This window comes from Adiantum capillus-veneris, chromosome 6, assembly GCF_014529385.1.
Source record: "Adiantum capillus-veneris isolate H3 chromosome 6, ASM1452938v2, whole genome shotgun sequence".
Lineage (NCBI taxonomy): Eukaryota > Viridiplantae > Streptophyta > Polypodiopsida > Polypodiales > Pteridaceae > Adiantum > Adiantum capillus-veneris.
Genome location: NC_140936.1, coordinates 90,910,423 through 90,930,540, shown reverse-complemented (window position 1 = coordinate 90,930,540; position 20,118 = coordinate 90,910,423).

Genomic DNA, 20,118 nt, shown 5'->3' with positions numbered 1-20,118 from the left:
CTGAGAAATGCCAAAGAAAAGGCAGAGATAGAACATGAAGCAAGGCAGGGCTGAGGTCATCAGGCTAAAAGACCAAATTAAAGTGAAAGATCAAACCATCCAAATACTGCGGGCATCTCCTGCCAGAGTCAGAGCTACTAGCTTGACTCACACTACTTTAGAGACTGATTTATATGAAGAACAAATGAAAGAGCTTCAAAAGGAGTTAACATTGGAGAAGCGGCAAAGACTGATGCTGGCAGAGGGGTCAGTGGTAATGCAGAACCGACTGGAAGAAGAGCACAAAGCCATGCAAAGTGAGCTAGAATCCATCAAGAGAAAGCTCGAGGAGGCGGAAAAGATAAATGCCGATGTAAATGACCTCCTTGTGAACATGGGAGAGCAAGCGAAAGAGGAGAAGAAAACATTTCAAAAGCAGATAGAAGAGCTAAGAGGCCAGCAGCAAACAAAAGAGCAGCAGTTTGGCATAGGGCCAACAGCCATGAAGGGAATAGACATAGAGAATGTGGTAGATCCGGTGGACACCACCATGCAAGAGGAAATCCTTGTAGGACCCTCTCAAGAGCCACAAGATCTGACACAAGAAGAAGAAGAGAAGCTGCAAAAGGCCATAGAAGTGGCAGTCAAAGACACCACCAAAGAAGCCTTGGAATGGGAGCATAGGGTCTTTAAATCAATGACTATTCAAAAGATAGATGCCAGCAACCTTTGGCGTGAATGGCTACAACCCTCTCTCCCATATTCTCTACTGAAATATGAAGCTGCCACAATCAACAAGCGGATCAGAGAGGAGCCAATAGTGCCAATGTACAAAGCAGACATCTCCAAACCTGAAGGGGTCAAGTTGATAGTAGACTCTCAGCCCAGGTGGAGAAAGGCATGGCTGACAAAGTATCCACAGTATCTAATCCATCTGATAGAGGCACCTAAAGTGATCAGAGACAACCTCAGTTTCTGCCCCCTACCAAGGATGAGGACGTGGAAAGCCCACGACTTGCTACAGAGAAGCCAACCTACTTGGCTAAATTACCCGAAGCTACCAGGCTCGAAGGCAGGCGAGAGAATAAGCGAGAAATACATGGTGAAAACCCTAACGGGCGCCATCAAATGTTTCACGGCTCGCCTCACCTATCTTGCATCATGATGAGAAAGATTTATAAAACCCTTTTGGCAGTCTTTGAGACATTAAAACAAGGCCAGGCGATAGACAGTATCTTCTTCTTTCAAGATACATACAGACGTGCATACAATCTGTCTGGTCAGCCTTCGCAGGAGGTGATACATGCATTGTATCAGAGGATCATGTTTTTGTCGTCTTATCATCTCCAGGCCTTTGAAGAAGCCTTCTACACGAGCTTCTTCACAATCAGCACATATATATTTGGCCCGACGCTACTAGCTCAACATGCAAGATATGAGTCACTTCTCAAGATGAGAGAAGGCCTACGCTAAAGAAGCAGCTCAACAGCCATGTCGGGGATGACATGAACAAGGAGGGGGGGAGTGTTAGAAGCTGGACACACCCTACGGAAAATGACTGCTCGACAGATTATTATTTTTTGTAATTATTCATTTATTGAGAAAACCCGACATTTCACCTTTGTAAATATTGGGGCTTACAGAAGTTTCCAGATTGTATCCCAATTTTGACATTTAGATTGAGTAGATGGTTAAATTGGAACATTAGGGTTTGAGATTGTAAGATATTTATACCACTTTTTGACCTTAATGAAAGACCTTTGTCATTTTAAAAAAGTGAAGTTTGTGAGTGAGCGTACTGTGTACGAGAGAGAGTGAGAGCTTCATCTTGACGCTACGCGCACACCGCTGGTCGGAATCAAGTACGGAGAAGTGCAGCGTGTTGCCCTCGAGAGAGCTACGTGCCAATACCTACATTACGCGCATACGTTCCGGTTTTGCAAGCTCGACCTACAAGCTTCATCTAGTGATTCCGTGAGCATACATTATCCATTTTTGCATTTCAGGATATCCACTCGTTCGCATTGAGTAGAGATACACATTAGACACTTTAGTTTTCGGAAATGACGACCTACAAATTTTGGCCATACATCCTACGTGATTTTTCACTAGGTGTTTTGGGTTGGGATTTTGGTTCATAGACCTTAAAGAGTGACCTATTGGTGTTAGTAGGGTCTCCTTCAAGTTTTGTGGCGTTTCAAAACTGTTTGATGGGTATTTGGCTCTAGAAAGCGTTGTAGGAAATCTCCTCTTATGCACTCCTGAAGGCTGTAGCTTAGACATTGGGTAGAGACCTCTGTAGGAATTAGTCGAGAGTCGGTCGAGTGTAGAGTGACACCCTATGCTTGCTTCCACACGCATGCGGGTCGAGCTTTGTCCTTAGTTGACAAATCTTGTTAGGTGAGTTCTAGCAGTGTTGACGTCCGTCGCGGCGTATCCGCCAACACACGTTCAAGTTGACTACTCCCAATGTTGGGGTTGGGTTCTTGTTGCATCATTTGATTGTCGCTATTCCTACTGTCAAAGAGTGACTTGTTGCATTCTTGTACGTGGAATAATTGACTGTATTTACTCTAGCTCATGTGTCGACCAAAGCATTGGTGCTATGATGCGCAGGTCCATTCCGCCTAACAAGTCATCAATTGTTGAAACTGCATCTCTAGGTGATTCCCATTGTCGATCATCTATTTTCAGAGTGTTGATGGGAATCAGTATCTGTTGAGAGAAGCTTTCCATTTGCGTACCTGAAGATGAGCTTCCTCTTGGGCTTCATCAATAACCTACTATCGTTTAATCCTCCTTTTCTTGGCTACATGCATTCTTTCTAGCAATTTATTGGTTAGCGGAAAATTATATTTCTTTAAACGGAATCCACTAATCCAATTAACCATTGGTTCATCATCTAGGGTGGACAACTTTACTGCTCAACTTGGGGATACATCTTTAATGATAAACGGTCTGTTTCCCTTTTTCTTAAACTTGGAAATGTGTTGCTTAAGGGAATAGACTAAAACTAAGTCCCCTTTTCTGAAGATTTTTGCTATTAGATGGGAATCAAAAAACTGTTTTTGTTTCCGCTTTGGTGAGCTACAGTAGTTAGCCTTTGCTCATCTAGATTTTCTAAATCTTCAAGTCTTTCTGACAATTCATGTGCAGTCCACTCAAGATCCTTAGCTACCCTTAATGTCGGCAATAGAAATTCTATTGGCAGTATGGCATCAAGACCATAAACAAGGTTAAAGGGTATAGCATTTAAAGCTGTTTTGAATGAAACTCGATAAGTCCATAACAGCATGGAGATTCATTTCCCAGTATGTCCTTCCTAAAATAACCACTTTAGTCAATACCGAGCTAAGAATTTTGTTTGTATGATTAGCTTGTCCGTTTGCTTGTGGGTGATAGGGAGCTTATTTGTTATGGATAAGCATAAACTCATTAAGCAAATACTTGACTACCTCATTGAGGAAATAAGCTCCCCTATCACTCACTGACAATTTCTATTGGCAGTCCATATCTCGTGAATACATACTCATATAAGAATGTGGAAGGGGTTCTGTCATCATTCTTTTGAGTTGCTTTAGCCTCGGTCCACTTGGTCATATAGTCTGTAGCTACAATGATATAATGATCTTCGTTCTATAAGCAGGTGGCTATATCGGTCCAACAAAATCTATACCCCACTTTGCAAAAGCTCAAGCCCTCATCGTTGGTCTCAAGGGCATGTTATCTACATGTGTTTACATTTTTACTCGTTGACAAGCATCACACCTTTGAACATATTCTTTGGCATCTGCAAAAAGTGCTGTCCACCATATGCCTGCCATCAAGATTGCTCTTGCGGTGGTATCACTAGAAAAGTGACCTCCAGCGAATCCAGCATGTGCTTGTTCTATAATCGGAATATACTTGTCTTCATTTGCACAAAGATGCAAATGTTGATCTTTACCTCTCCGATACAATTAGTTTCCAATAAGAGCATAGTCTCTTGCTTCAGTTTCAATTGCTCTTTGACAGCGTTTACTCATATCCTCAGGAAATGTTCGGCTTGATAAGTAAGTAACCAAATAATTACTCCACTTAGGAACAGCCAACATTTGGAACAAGGTTACATGAGGTATAGGTATCTTATTTTGACATTGAGAACAATCCTTTACAAAAGATCTAACATCACTTCTCGTATTCGACCAAAATACTCCAAGTCTCAAGATTATTTGCATAGTTTGGTCCTCCGCAAAGTGAAGTCCTACTATGATAATATGTGCTTGACTTAGGTATTGGTTTTTCTCCTCACGATTAATGCATAAGAACAATATTCCATCTTGATTTCTTTTGTATAGACTACCAGGTAGTAATTGATACATAGCCGATTGATCAATTAATCCAATTGTAATAAGAAGTGGTATTTGTGAATCCACTTGAGCTGTTTCCATTAATGATACCATGTTTTCCGACCATCGAGGTATCAAATAGTCATCTGGTAGATCATCGTCTATCCCTTTAGATGATTCTCCTAAACCAACCCTTGACAAATGATCTGCTCTTTGATGTATAGTGCCCTTTTTTACAACCACAGTAAAATCAAATTCCATAAGAATGATGAACCATCTCTCTATTCTTCTTGTGCTGCATGGCTTGTTGACCAAATATAACAAATCTTGGTGGTCTACAAAGAACACAACTTCTTGGCTAATAGGTAATGTTTATACTTTTTAACAGCATAGATCATTCATAACCCTTCTCGTTCAGTGGTAGTGTAATTTTTTTCCACCATGTTCAATTGTCGGCTAGCATAAGAAATAGAAAGTCAATTTTCCCGTCTCCTGGTTGAGCTAGTATACAACCTATGGCAAAATTTGAAGCATCTACATGTATGTGGAATATCGTATTCCAACCTGGTGCTTTCAATATTGGAGCTGAGGTTAGAGCTTGCTTAAGCTTCATGAAGACTTCATTAGGAGAAAGTTGGACTCACTTTTGGGCCTTTCAGTTCTAGAGAGAGAGTGGCACTCGACCAATGAGGAAGAGGCTAACGTTACGTTGAAAATCGACATTTTGGAGTCAAGCTCTTTTAAAAAAAAGGGAGGAAATTTTATTTTGGTTCATCAAATTACACAATTTCATGCTTTCAAGGCATAAATGCCGTAAGTCGTACTAACTATGTACCGAGGAATTTCAGAACTTTCATTGAAGACTCTATCTAGTACTTTGTTCCTGCCCAAATATGACTTTGAGTAGCTCTACTTCCCTCTCAAAACTTCTTCCCTTTTTTATATTTGCGCTAACCTTTCTGTGTATTCATTCTACCGCAAACCATGTCTACTTCTCGAAGGCCTAGCACTACCATTGACTTTGTTAGCATTTTTAACAGTTATACTACAGACGATCAAGCATGGATTCTATCTCGTATAACTATCGGAAGTTGGGTTCTACTGCAAACTAGGAGGAGGAAGAGGAGGCAACGCAATGATTTCGTGGAGGCTTTCAAGGGTCAAGTTGAAGAGTTTAAAGTGTGTGCACAAAGCAAGCGAGTGAAAGAGGTCCTCATACAACATGCTTTCCAACATGCAGACTTAAGGTTGCAAACATCTCCTCCAAGTTTTCCAAGGCATTGACCCAATTGTAAGTTATTTCAGCATCTCGCTTAGTGCATGATTATATTTGAATATTAAGTGGTGGATATCATCTTTGGTATGTTTCAGATATTTATCCATCGAATAGGACAGATTGGCAACCAGTTGAGAGTATAGTTGGGAATTTTGATGCTTTCCATGCATTTATTGGTGAGCAAATGTACCGAGGAAGACAACACAAGGAACTTGCAGATAATGGAATTTTCTTTTATGATATGTCATATGTGGAACCGAGAACTTCCATTGGTTGGGGTCGTGTAGCTCCTTTGTCACTTCCATCCTTTGACAGCAAGGATTGGTCCCTACCTACTTCGCAAACTAGTGAAAGCTTCAGAAATAAGTTGTTTCAGGATATACAAAAGTCCCTCAAGTATTCAATTGCCACAACAATAGTTCGGCTCGCACTATTTATGCCTCTTGAAGTGTTTGCAGATTTTTTCTTCGATAAGCAAATAAGAACTACCGCAACAATGTTCATTTGCAAGTCTGAGAGCTGTTTGGACTTTTTAGATGATAACTGGGATAGGAAAAAATCACAAAACAAAATCTGTATTTTGCAAAAGAAGTCCATAATTTGCAAGTTCATTATAAGTTCTCAAAATTTCTTAGTATCGTTTTACTATATTAGATATCATCTTCTTAGTGGGGAGCTTATTCCACTCGACCAAGATACAGAGCACAGCCTCGAGAACAAACCTTTATCAATGGAGATCTACTTTCGAGACAGCCTACTTACTGTGATGGAGACAATGTCAAGCACAACTGTGGCACAGCTCAGGATAGATCTTACATATGAAGAACTTCCACTTTTGCCGGAATTGTATGCATTCAGTCTCAACAATAGAAAGGTGCTTACTAAATCGATAAATTTTGATTGTCTTTAATACACTATGACTGAATCTAACTTTTTCTTCTTTTCAGATTCCAAGGCGCAAGGAGAAAACAACATTGTGCAAGGAGTCCATAACAAATACACTTCACTTAATTGCTTCCACTGGAAGCTAGGTCACATACCTTGTGCACGCAAAGAGCTTTGATGCCATGCAAACCATGATGTACTCTTCAAAATGACTAATGCAAAGATATTTTTTGGTGCTCAAACAATGTTTCAAAAATGTACATTTTCAATGTTTCAAAACTTTACATATTGTGTTGTATCTGTCAAGAGTAATTTGCTCCCTTTCCTAGCTACTATCCTCTCCCCTGGTTTGTGCCACTCGTCCCTTGTCCTCTCCCCTGGTTTGTGCCACTCGTCCCTTGCCCTCTGCTCCAGTTGTTGCTACCTCTGCCTTTGGGGACGCTGGTCTCGGGCATCCTTTCGCGTCGCTCGAAATCATGGGCCTCTTCCATGGCTTCCCATGCTTCTTGCACCTCTGAAGCTTCCTGCTGTTCTTGATCTTGCCGTCGACATGAAGCCCATTCCTCTACTTCTACGGCATCCGCATAATATTGGTTTATTGCTTCTGGCATATTTCGAACTTCTTCTTGAGTCTGATTGTGGCGTTGGGTCATTTCGTTAATGCGAGCCTCTTCGAACTCGTCAGCTCTCGCCGCTTCCTCTCTTGTGCGTCTGTTTACCGAGATTATAATATGCTGGATGGCCATTACAGAAAAATGTCGCACATTGTTGTTGGTGTAGTTATGTAATCGAAGTTCCTGTAGAAGCGTGATACAGACATCTATTGCTTCATACATACATTGCAGCAAACAATAAAACAACAGATTACTTATGTTAGGTATATCCATAATTTGACTTATGAGCAACACGACATTTAAACAGGTTCGCCAGCCACAGCTATAGTCATCAGTCTACGTGGGCACGGTTACCCGTTCATGCTTGACTACATTTCCTAGATCATATTCTAACAAAAGATGCTCTACACAACATACAAGTTTTTTCGCGGCACTACATACATAACCACTTGAGTCAGCAACAAATTCCAAAGAGACACTACACTGCTTTCCAAATGTACCCAAATGGACCTTACGTTTTTACACGATCGTGAAACGCCCTGCTTTGCCCGGAGTTTGCATAGTAAACAATCTTAGCTTCCATGTCAAATAACATCAGACTCCAATGATCAGTACAAAGACACCATCAAAGATGAGGAGAGATTCGCAATGCAAGATGTTTTTTACAAGGCAAGAAAATACTCACAATTGATTGTACGCAGTGACCAAAAAGCGCACTAGATCAAAGTTGACTCTGCTAAACTAGTTCATCAGACTCAAAAAGGAATATGAGTTGTTCTGCAGATAAGGTGATATCAGCGGATCTATTACGTATACTTTCTCTTGAACCTCAGGGGGCAGAAGGGAGACAGCGTGGCTAACATGAACAAAAAGGAAAAAATTAGACTTGAACACCAAGTAAGTCAATACCGAGCGAAGGGGGCAACTATCGAATTCCATACACCACTGATTCGCTTCGTATTGACCCATGTCTTTAAAGTAGTGAACCATTATAAAGAAAAACTTGGCACCGGCCACAGAGACATGGGTAAATACCGAGCGAGTAGCTCCAAAATTCAACTTCATTACCCACCGTCTCGCTTGGTATTGACCCATGTCTCGGTAGAGACCCATTTAATGAGCATAAGAATTAAAGAGAATGAGAATTACCACAAAGCAACATTGACGACTTCATTTGTTGCGAGCGAGTCGATGAAATTGTGCATGCACATGAAGTCTACTCTATCGAGGTTGGTAATGCAGGCCTCCTCTGACCTTGCAGGCAGTTGTATGTGTGCATGCAGAGGTGCGGAGCTCAACAAAATTCTCAACTCCTCTTCATTCTCCTTGTTGATTTTCTCTAAAATAATTGACTCATCCGATACGTTGGATGGCCCTTCTGACGCAGAGCCGTGCGCTTCCCTTTCTTGAGCTCGCTCCCTGGTTGCCTCATGCTCCGGATCCTTTTCCTTCAATATTGGTTGCTCCATGGATGCCTCAGGCTCCACCCTGACCTGCTCTTGTCCCTCATCATCCACGGTGGGCTGCGGATCCTCCATGAATTGCTCATTTTGGTGTCTAGATGGATCCTCGATAACTGTCTCTATTTCTTCCATGACTGCCTCGAGGTCCACTCTGGCTTGCTCTTGGCCCTCTGCGGCTATCTCAGCCTGCCCATCTGTGTCGTTTCTCTCGACCCGTGATCGGGTCCTTCTGCTGTTTGTTTTAGCCCTAGACGGCTCTGTCTGCCGTGCACGAGGATGGAGAGGGGGGATGTTGAGAATATCCATGGTTCTACTATCCCGGATTGGTACTGGCTGAAGCAGCCCATCGTAGCGAAAACGAAGCCTACGAAGAGTATCCAAATCCCACGGCATGATAGTGACCCAGTGTGCATGGGCAGCCAGGATATATCCATCGCTGAAGAATTCCACGAGGTAGTTCTCATAAATTTCTTGAAGGCAGAGGAGTGCACTGCTGGCCCATCGCATGCCGACTCTCCACTGCTCGCAAATCTCCCGCACTACTCGCTGGAAAGGGAGACGTGGAATAGCAGGTTGAACGTGTCGTTCTATCCTGCGCAGCTCTTGCAGTACACCTTTGTGCACCTCATATCGGCGTCTTCTTGCTTGAGCATTCAAAGATTCACCTGTTGCCCTCCTAGCGTAGGCCTTAACACGAGGCATCTCTACAAATTAACACCAAAAGACAATTCATTTGTCAGCACAAGGGACTTCAGATTTAAGGAAAGGTCAGTACTAAGCGAAAAGATGGATAGGAAAGAATTTCCTTGCCTTAGTCGCTCGGTAGTGACCTTAGAAAATAGTAATGTTAGTCATGACTTATATGTTCTGAGGTCACTACCGAGCGAATAGGTGCATAGGAAACAGTTTACCTTGCCTTATTCGCTCGATAGTGACTTCAGAAATAGTAATAGCAGATATCACTTACATTCTCTGGGATCACTACCAGGCGAACAGGTTGGCAACCCCTGCAAAAAAACACCTTATTCGTTGAGTGTTGACCTCAAAAAGTGTACAAGCGAACAGGTTTATAAGCAATGTGAAGGAGATCTTAAATCGATGCGGTTCTAACTGTCATGTCGTTCCCTCCGATCACCTCCCCTAATATCGGGGGGATGATAACATTGATTCTCTCTCCCACGTCCACCTCTCATGAAACCTCATGGCAGTACCACCCTCTCATAAAACCTCCTGCCCAGGCTCTGCTTTTTAGGCTTGTTTGAAAGTCTATTTAAGAAGCAGTTGTTTCAGAACCTCCCTCAGGGTTTTGCAGAACAACTAAAAGAAGCTTAGGACAATGGTGATGCCTTTCCAAGGTATACTCCCGTAGCGCCAGCAACACCGCATCCAGGCCCTCCTCATGAGGTCCCCCGTAGGCCCTCCCCCGATGTTACCTTTAGTGTTCTCGTCCGACACAGCTCGGGAGTGGCTGCTGTTAACACGGGAGCCTGTTCTCGAGGTAAGTTGCTGGTAATTCTTTGCTTTTCGCTCCCAATTTCCAAGCTCGTAGTTTGAAGAGCTTACTTGCTAAATGCTCTATGCAGGATGCTAGCCTGAAGTTGCAGCAAATGTTGATCATTAGGCAGAGGGTCTCAATCCTTAAAAACTCTCTCGAAGCAAGAAGGCCTGAAGACATGCAGCGATTGCTCGCCGAGAATGGCTCTATGGAGGCAATCATTAATTGGCTTCAGGAAATGAAGGATGAAGTGCTTGAGATAGCCAGTAAATATGAGGAGGCCATTAACTTTGCAAACATGCTTTGCGAAGAGATAAGCTGGCTGTGAACCCTAAACCCTAAACCCCCCGGAAATTAATAGGCCACTCTTTGTAAAGTCTGAAGTGTTTTCTAACTCAAGCCCGGTGTTTAGTTGTAATTTTGTTTCTTTCTTATTAAATGAAAAGGTGTATTTTGCAAAATAAAGCCCTAAATCCGCAACAAGCAGGGGTTACCTTCCCCTTATTTTCTTAATATTGACCTCTGTACTAGCAGACATCACTTAACTTTTCTTTTGGTCAGTACCAAGCGAATAGGGCACTTCGGACCAGGTGACCTTACCGTATTCGCTTGGTACTGACCAACTACAACAAATTAAAGGGCACGGGACCTAAATCAAAAGGCGTATTTGGCAAGGAAAACCCTAAATCCGCAACAAGCAGGGGTTACCTTCCCCTTATTTGCTTAATATTGACCTCTGTACTAGGAGACATCCATAAAGTTTTCTTTTGGTCAGTACCAAGCGAATAGGGCACTTCGGACCAGGTGACCTTACCGTATTCGCTTGGTACTGACCAACTACAGCAAATTTTAGCGCACCGGACCGAAATATAAAGGCGTATTTGGCAAGGAAAACCCTAAATCTGCAACAAGCAGGGGTTACCTTCCCCTTATTTTCTTAGTATCTACCTCTGTACTAGCAGACATCACTAAAATTTTCTTTTGGTCAGTACCAAGCGAATAGGGCTCTTCGGACTAAGTGACTTTACCTTATTCGCTTGGTACTGACCAACTACACAAAATACAAGTGCGCAGAAGGGTAGTAAGTAGCATACCTCTTCATTGTGTGTAGAGTTCCGCGTCACTGAAGCACTGCAGAACAAGAGTAAGAGAAGGAGGATGCGCGAGAGTAAGAGGTGATGGAGTTTGCTTACCGTGTTGCGTCGATGGGGGTAGAGTTAATTAGAATGATGCGCAGTAGAGGACGCGAAAAGAGGCAGAATAGTTGAAACTTGAGATGTTTGGCGGGGGTAATGCCTCAACTTAGAATGCTTACCTCGGGGAGGGTGACAACTTCACTTATGCGCGAGATTGCGGTTGGTAAATCGTTCTGCATGGGAATCTGAGACCATTTAATACTTGTTGTCCTTGAGAGCGCAGCCCACGTGCCTTTTTGAGTGACCGTTAAGGGTCAGACAGACGCTAATCACCCTTGCGGTCGCCATCTCCATCTCCATCTCGCACCTTCTGCCTGGCCATCTCTCGTGCCTTTGCCTTTTCTGTGCCCTTCCCCTTGGCCAGCTCTCGTGATCCTGCGTTTAAAGTCAAACGCCGATCGCCCTTGCATTCGCCATTGCCTTTGCCTTTTCTGTGCCTTTCCCCTTGGCCAGCTCTCGTGATCCTGCGTCTAGAGTCAGACGCTGATCGCCCTTGCATTTGCCATCGCCTTTGCATTTTTTGCGTTCTTCCCCTTGCCCAGCTCTCGTGATCTTGCGTTGAGTGACCTCCACTGGGTCGAGTCCTTTGCTGCCGCGTCGCCATCGCCATCGCCCCCCTACTGGTTCTTACTGTCAATGGCCTGCGACATCACCATCCAACTCGGCGCCATTGGATATTGCAGAGACAAGTTCTTTCTTCCTGCCTCTCCCCTTCCTGTGTGTTGTTAACTGTGTGCGCACCAAAGCCACTGCGTTAGGGTAAAAACGCATGCATGGTTGGAATAATTACTCCTTATGTGGTGACCGTATCACATTCATGGTTGGAATAATTACTCCTTATGTGAACTATAAATCTATCACTGTCATGCAGCAGTCGTGTGTAGCTACCCCTCTTGTAAATTATTTTTTGCTCTTGTAATTTATTAACTCGCGCTTATGGTAAAAAAAAACATAATATGCTCTGTTCTTATCCACCTGTTCCGAATGCCACAAGACAGAACCAAGCGAATAGAACCCTTCGGAGATTCTTGGGGGCCCTACTCGCTTGGTACTGACTCAACTAACGTCACCACTTATGACATTAACGCACGGGACATAACCCGTCGATATGAAATTAGCGCACGGGACATAACCAAGCGAATAGAGTTCTTCAGAAATTCTTGGGAGCCCTACTCGCTTGGTTCTGACTCAACTAACGTCAACTCTTATGACTTTAGCACACGGGACAGAACCAAGGGAAGAGGGTCCTTTGGAAATTCTTGGGTACTCTACTCGCTTGGTTGTGACTCAACTAATGTAACCTCTTATGACATGAGTGCACGGGTTCGAACCAGGAAAAATAGGACATTGAGGGGTACTCGAGGCCTTACATTCGCTTTGTTATGACACCAAATAGTTTTGGCTTGCTTTTTCTTTCAACCATGGGGATCATAGTCCTTGAGAAAGACGTGAGCGAGGATACATGTGAAGAAAAACTATTCACATTCTTATATAACGCCCGAGCTCATCACCGTGCACCAGAACTATCAGGAATGTTCAATGCAGAGTTTTATATATAGATGATTATAGATTGCTCCTTTGAGTACCTACAAAACCATTTGCAACAGTATGAGGCAGTCACTTGTGACAATTCCATGACAGCTGATGGCATGAGATATGTGCACCCTGCTGACCTTGACCCTGACAAGAGTGCTTCAAGGAGACTGAATCGCTGTCTTGAAAAGTGTCCCTCCAATGCACTACTTGTACAAGACAGGTGTATGAAGCACTTAAAAAAATGTCGCTTATTGGAATTCTACCATGGGTTTGTCTGTTACTTATACTTGCAGACGGATGGCAAGTCAGAGACTTCGCAGTCAACAACTTTCGGTAGTTGTCCATTGGTGCCGGAGGAAGAGGTAGAGGATGTGGAGGTGCAATTCAATCCAGAAGAAGAGTGGGAAGAGGTATTAAAGGAAACCTTTGATGCGGGCTTAAATCTTGTTTCTCTTGCGGATGCAGCAATAGGGTGCAGTCAAGAAAGCCCAAGTATGGAAGCGACTTTGCCTCTCAATTGTGCTCCCAGCTTTGCTATGGTGGGCGACACCCACTATATTCTACTCACAGATATCATGCATGAGCTCAATATACGGGAGGACTACTGCCTAGCGGCAATTGAAAATTTTTGTGAGGCAGACATGGGGTTTGTGGACGATGATGCAGTGGAACAATATCTTATTGCTGACACAGTTGTGAGTGACTCACAGTTCACTTCAGGGTCGCAACTGATTAAAGATACGTTCAATGAGGCGAAGTCCGGAGAGGTCGATTTGCCAACAGATGAGCAGTTTGAATTGACAACAAAACAACTCGGCTTGGAAAACATGGGTAGACGTGTGGCACCAGAAGATCATGTACTGAATAGTCAGTCTATTCACTTATGGGGTACGTCGATGCTAGAAATGCACGAGAATCAGATGGTAACTTTTGTCGAGCATTCATATAGTATTAGAGATGGCCGAGTGATAAAATATCATGAATAGTTTTTTTTGCTGCCAGGTGCTAGTGTATGACGATAGTTTCCTTAGAAGAGCGGAGGCTCAAGCCAAGGGCTTGTCACTGGAGTCCAAGGCAAGGATGCAGCGTTGTCTCACTACATCGGGTGTTTCAACCACAAAAAGGTTTGTAGAATAAATTCAAGTACTTGACAATTGTACTCATCTCACTTACGACTAATAAATTGATTGCAATTGTTATGTAGATCATAATATACCACAAGGAATATTCCGATGACAATGCAAAGTTCCCTCTGTTTGCAATGAAAGCTATTACAAGATTGTGTGGTGGGCACCCCCTCCCACTAAACATAGAAAGAGTAATTCTGATTGAAAAACAGTTTGCTCTACGTGTATTTGGCATTGGGTATGGGTGCCAGGCACTTAGAGCCCCATATTTCATGTCCTACACATCTCAGGCTCTGGCTGCAGGGGTTGAAGACCCAGAAGGATTAGATCCATACAATAAGCGGCTATTTCTGAGGGAAAGAAGACGCATGATGCCCATAGGGATGCTGCCATCAACAGAGGAAAGAGCTCGTCTACAGAGCTTGCACATCGAAGAGGTACAAAGTGAGGAGGAAGGAGGTGCATCGAAGAGGATAAAAACAACGGGCTCAGGTCCATCTTCTCCCGCTCCTGACTCGTGACCGGCGCCACCTCGCATGGCGCTTGGCCGCATTTGATGCTCCCCAAGCCATCTGTTTCTTCTCTTCGCGGATGTGTTGTAAAGATCGTGTAATTTCTGAACTCTTAAGAAGTTCCTTCTGCCTTGCTCTATGAATTAGTGGTCTATAAGTCCATTGGTGTAACTCTAATAGGCTATTGGCCTTTTCTTTTTCTCCCCCATGCCGAGTGTGCTTAAAATAACCTGTTCTTGCCATGTAGTGGGTTTTTTCAATGCCTTGTGTGGACCATATTGATAGTGAACCGTATGTCTTGGCAAAATAATATGGACCATGGTTGAACAAAGTCAGTACAATAAAATGCTTGCATTGAAGTAAAATCAAAATTGGTGTAAGTTGTAGTAATATTTAAAAATTTTGTTTTGTATACGTATTAATGCCAACCTAACATGTAATTGTGTGATATGTTGCCCACCCCACCCTATAAGGTAAGCCTTTTTCCAATCAGCCCAGGCTGCTTGAAATGATGATTTGAGCTTACTTTGGTCTCCAAGAATGTTGCTATAAGGTAGTGGAAACTTTTATCTAGTGATTTTCCACACGTTCGCTTTGTGATTCCGGATTGCCCCACCACCAGCATTGTCTTTAACCACTTTATGTAACTGTTTCCATTTGTTGAACAGGATCCTCCTTTCTTCTCTATCTGAATCTTTGAGGCTAAACCCAAGAAACCTTCTTGACTTCACTCCGCCTATCGATGCTTTTCTTGGTACCTTGTACCATCTTTGAGACATCTTAGGGTCCTCTTTGATTTTGACATTGCCTCCATGCAAACCAATGTCTGAGAGCACTGCCTCTAATGCTTTGATCACTCTTTTTGACTCACTCTCTGGCTTTAATGTCCATGCAAAACATATGTACAAATGAACCACCTTTTCAATTATTCAACGGAGTGCATGAAGTGTACAGACGTGAACTCTACTCAGAGGAATATCAAGCACTGGTTTAAAAGTTTTATCTTGAAGATGTCTGTTGGGAGCTCTAATCCATTGCACACTCTCAAGTGATTGTGCATCAGCCATGCAATATAAGCATGGATTTGCCATAGCTGCTCCGTGTGTTATGTTGTACATACACTTAAGAGTCTTTAAGTCACCTGCCATGTGCCATTCCACTGTGTAGTCGCCAAATCCTTCCACTGAAAGAACGGCTCCGTTACTTTGTTCACTGATGATAGAAGGAATTTGGGTTTGACTAAAAACCCAATCGAGGATTTCAAAATTTTCCTTATCAACCTGTAGTGAAAAATGAAAACACAAAATCAACAACCAAATAATCAATATTTTTGTTATCAGAGATTGACCGAAGTATACCTGAAATGATCCTAGAGATAGAATGTTGTTTTCTGATTGCACGCTGAAGTATCGTGGATCCTCTTTCGTTATTGATGGATCCAGAGCTCTGTTCATGAGGGTAATGGTGACTCTCTCCAACTTCTTGTTCTTTAGGACCTCGCACTCGTCGAGCTTTAAAACAAACTTGAGAACACCACCGCACTCGTCTCGACTGATGTCAAAGAAGTGAACTGCATATCTTTGCAATGCTTCAAGATCAATGAAGAGGTTGTTGTGCTCGTTAAACTGTACCTCTCTGCTGCCCTTCCCTAAGAACGTTGCTTCAATATGGAATGGTGACCCCAATTTCTCAAACACCTCATCGTTTACGTGCCGGCGAGCAGCCTTTACATGTGATGGCTTTGGCAGCAATGATCCTCTCTGTAGTTTATCTTGAGATTTTTTAGCTATTGCTTTGAAGAGTGCCATGTATCCCATCTGCGAGATGCCACTCTCATCAAGTATTGCTTGCACTTCCATTGGTTCCAGCTGATTCTCGTTCATGAAGGAGGTAAGTAACCTCCCTTTCAACTTACAAATTTTTTTCTGAGTTATCATCTCTTCAACTACTTCTTTTGGAACTAAACGGCTGTAATGCACTCCGGCATTGAAGCCTGCACCGTTCGAGTTTGGATGCAGTAAAGACCTGCCAAAAAAGAACAATGCGTTATGATCATGTATAGGAAAGTAAGTGTATCCACTTCTTAATGAAGCACATTGAAGAAACAAACTTCGAGTTACCTTAAAGCTCGTATTTGTTTTTTCAGGCCACCACTACCAACCTTCATGTTCTCAAGGTTGCACATATCTCGTTTTCTTTTCCGACTACCAAGAACGGTGTCTTTCTCTCACAAACTTGTGATCTTCTTCTCAAGGCCTTGGATTGTCTCTTTATTTGATGAAATCTTTTGAGAGCATGCTTCATTAAGTTTTTTCATCTGCATGTTCTCCATTGCCAGGAAGTTTCTTTGCCTTTCCGCATTCAATCCTCTCATTTCCAAATGTTTAGTGTATCCCAATAGCCCATCCTTGCCATCGCCTGTGAAATGTAAGAGGTTAGTGATATTAGCAAAGGGAGGTGGTGCATTTGTCATAGGATCCTTTGGATAAATAGACCCATCGGTCCACAAATCCAAATGATGTTCCTTGTTTGTCCGTCTAAGTTCTTTCTCCCGTTGAGATAAGAAAGAATCCCTCCTACGTTTCTGCAACGGTGCGTACTCTTACAATACATCAACATGAAGATGATGTGTGTCCTTTCTTTGGGTAAGTGTTAAAGATGAAGGGGCCGAGGATAGTAAGTTCAAATTAGTGTTTTCATCGGGAAAAGATGCGTTCTCCATTCCTATAGTTGATAGAGAAGAAGACGGAGAATTATCTCAGGTTTTGGGAGGGAAAGCCATATTCTCAAGTTTAGAGTTGATAGAGTTCATGTGGCTTATGTTTCTGGAGGGAACGCTTGTAAGTTGGCATTTCAAATCATTAGTCATATGGTTAGTTGGATTCCTGACAAGAGAACGAAGGATAAGTATGATAAAGACGGCGGCTACCTACCAAAGAATGTCATTTTGGCTTTTTGTTGCGCAGAAAAGTATCACATAAAATGCACAAGTTAACATTTTCATTTTCTCTCTCTAAGCCGACGTGGCACTTCTTACAGGGCCCAAACGTGAGTCCAACTTTTTCCTAATGCTTCACATGCCTTGGTCCATTCAAAGTGTGTAATCAAGCTATACATGGGTTTTGCAATTATAGTGTATATGCAAATGAACCGTCTGTAATATCCACAATGCCCCATGAAGGCTTGAACCCCCTTGACTGTTGTTGGTCTAGGTAATTCAACAATGATATGATTTTTTTCAATATCAGTAGCTATGCCATTTTTAGACACTATATGTCCAAAGAAATTCTCCTTGTCTACCCATGAATGTATACTTTTTAGGATTTAAGCAAATCCTATAAAGTCTACATTTTTTGAATACCTTTTTCAAGTGTCCAAAATGATCAACTAGAATTGATGAATGTACACATAGATCGTCCATATATACTTAGTTAAGGTCACTAGCCAATTTTCATCAAGTCTGGACAATTTTTGATCAAATGGTCATCAATTATCTGTCCGCAGACTAACTTTGTAATTTTAGTCACAAATTTCACTTCAGTGGTCCAAATCTGACCAAACTTGGTTTGTGGGCTTATTACAACACGGTGAAGCTAGTGGTACGCATACTTGGTCAAAAAAGTTTAAAAATAGGACAGATGTAAATAATTGCGATTATTTACTTTTGACAAATTTTTGGTCAACTGAGCATATACACATGTTTATCACATCAACATAAGCCTATGAATCAAGTTTCAACAAGTTTGGACAAATTTTTCCTAGATTTATACTCAAGATTCAAAAAGTGAGTACAAACTTTAGTTTTTACCCAGTTTTTTGCAAGTTTAGTGATCCAAATCTTTTGGGCCTTTACAAAGTTGTTTGTACACATGCAATGAGTCAATGGTATGAACCTTTGCCAATTTAGAGCAAAAAGTTAATAATCGCGATTATTAACTTTAGACTTGAAATGAGCACTTTTTTGCAACTTTCTCAAAGACAGTCTTTACATGATGTATTTTAAGCCTATGAATCAAGTCAAAACTTAATTTGGCCTGAAATGTCAAGAAAAAGTAAATAATCTGAGTTTTGGCCAACTCTTGAACTTTTTACCTCGAAGTGTCTTTGAGCTTACCCACCACTGGTTCGGACAACTCTTACGCTTACTCCCCAGTCGGATTGAGTGGATTCAAGTCTTTTCAAGCTATTTCTAGCCGTAGACCTGAAATTCTGCAACTTCCAATAACAAATCACACTTGATTCTTTCAGAGAGAGAAATGTTCTGAAATCCACCTCAGATCCTACTTACCCTGCTCCTAGATTCTCATGCAATGGGGTTGTGGAAAGTGTCCACAAACACACTTTTTCTTGTGGTTTTTATGTTTTTCAAAGTCTTGATCTTAAGACTTGTCTCGTCTACCAATCATTCTCCAAATACTAATCTAAATCTACAATCCTATAGTCCTAAAGGTACTCAGCAAGTACGATTACTTCCAAGCTACCTCTACACAGCAAAAGATGACAATCGTAAGCTATGCGGTTTCTAAAAGAAAGTTTTGAACTCTAGGCAAACCTAGAGAGATTTAAAGGACAACTACACAAGACACTCGTGTTTTTCCTTAGTTTAGGTCTCTTCGATCCCCGGCAGTGGCGCCAAATGTGGGACGCATGTCCAACCTCACCATCCTATCTTATTGCAGTATTAGCGAGAACCACGATTAATTTGTCAAACCATGAGACGAAGATGACTCGACTAGTGCATAGAGGCTACAAGAGGTTGTCAATATCTAAGAAAACAATCAAAAACTCGTATCTAACTCAAGCTACACTCAAGTGACTAAAATCACCAAAAGCCAATTGCTCATTGGCAAACAATTTATATCCATTACAACATCAAATGACATCCAAACGTAACAGAACTTCTAGGACAAGTTTATAAGACCTAAGCACACATGCCTATGGCCTCAAACCCCACTTTAGGTCAAGTTCCAAAATCGTGATTATTAACAACAATGGATTTTTTCCCTAGTCGTTTTCAACCTAGAATGCATCTAAATGCTTAGCAATGATGTCCCAATACCCCACCTATGCTTAGTTTATGATTTGAAACTGTAAATACCTAGTTATGATGAAATTATACCACGGGTTGGCGACATCAAAAGCTGCGAAATACAATGAATGGCTTACGCCTATGCGTAGAGCTCTTAGCTGTGGTTGCAATGCAACAAACGCATTCGCAATGCGACAACCGGAGAGGGAGTAGGAAGCCCGAGAATGAGAGAAGTGAGCATCGTTAGCTCACGCTGTGTATTTCTTATTCAAAAACTTACAAAAATTGGCTTTTATACCTTAGCCAAGGTTTTTGGGTGGTCAAAACTAATAATCTAGAGTTCTGCCAAAGCTGGGAAATGGCTGACTGATACAATCTGGAAGCTTGTAGCCCTGGCTCATTAATTACAAGTTTTATCCGAGAAAATAGGAGTTACAATATTCCCGATTTATCAAACTAATAATTGTTTTAGAACAGTATAACATATGCGCGGTAATATGAAATTTCCCGAATGCGGAAAACCGTGCGGCAAAGATTGCGGTAATGGTCTAGCGGTAAAGTTCACGGTAATGGATGCGGCTACATTTTTGCAAGTATTATCGTGAATATTACTGCAACCGTATCCGCGATCTTTACCGTGAAGATGTTATCGCGAGCATTACCGCAAACGGGTTTATT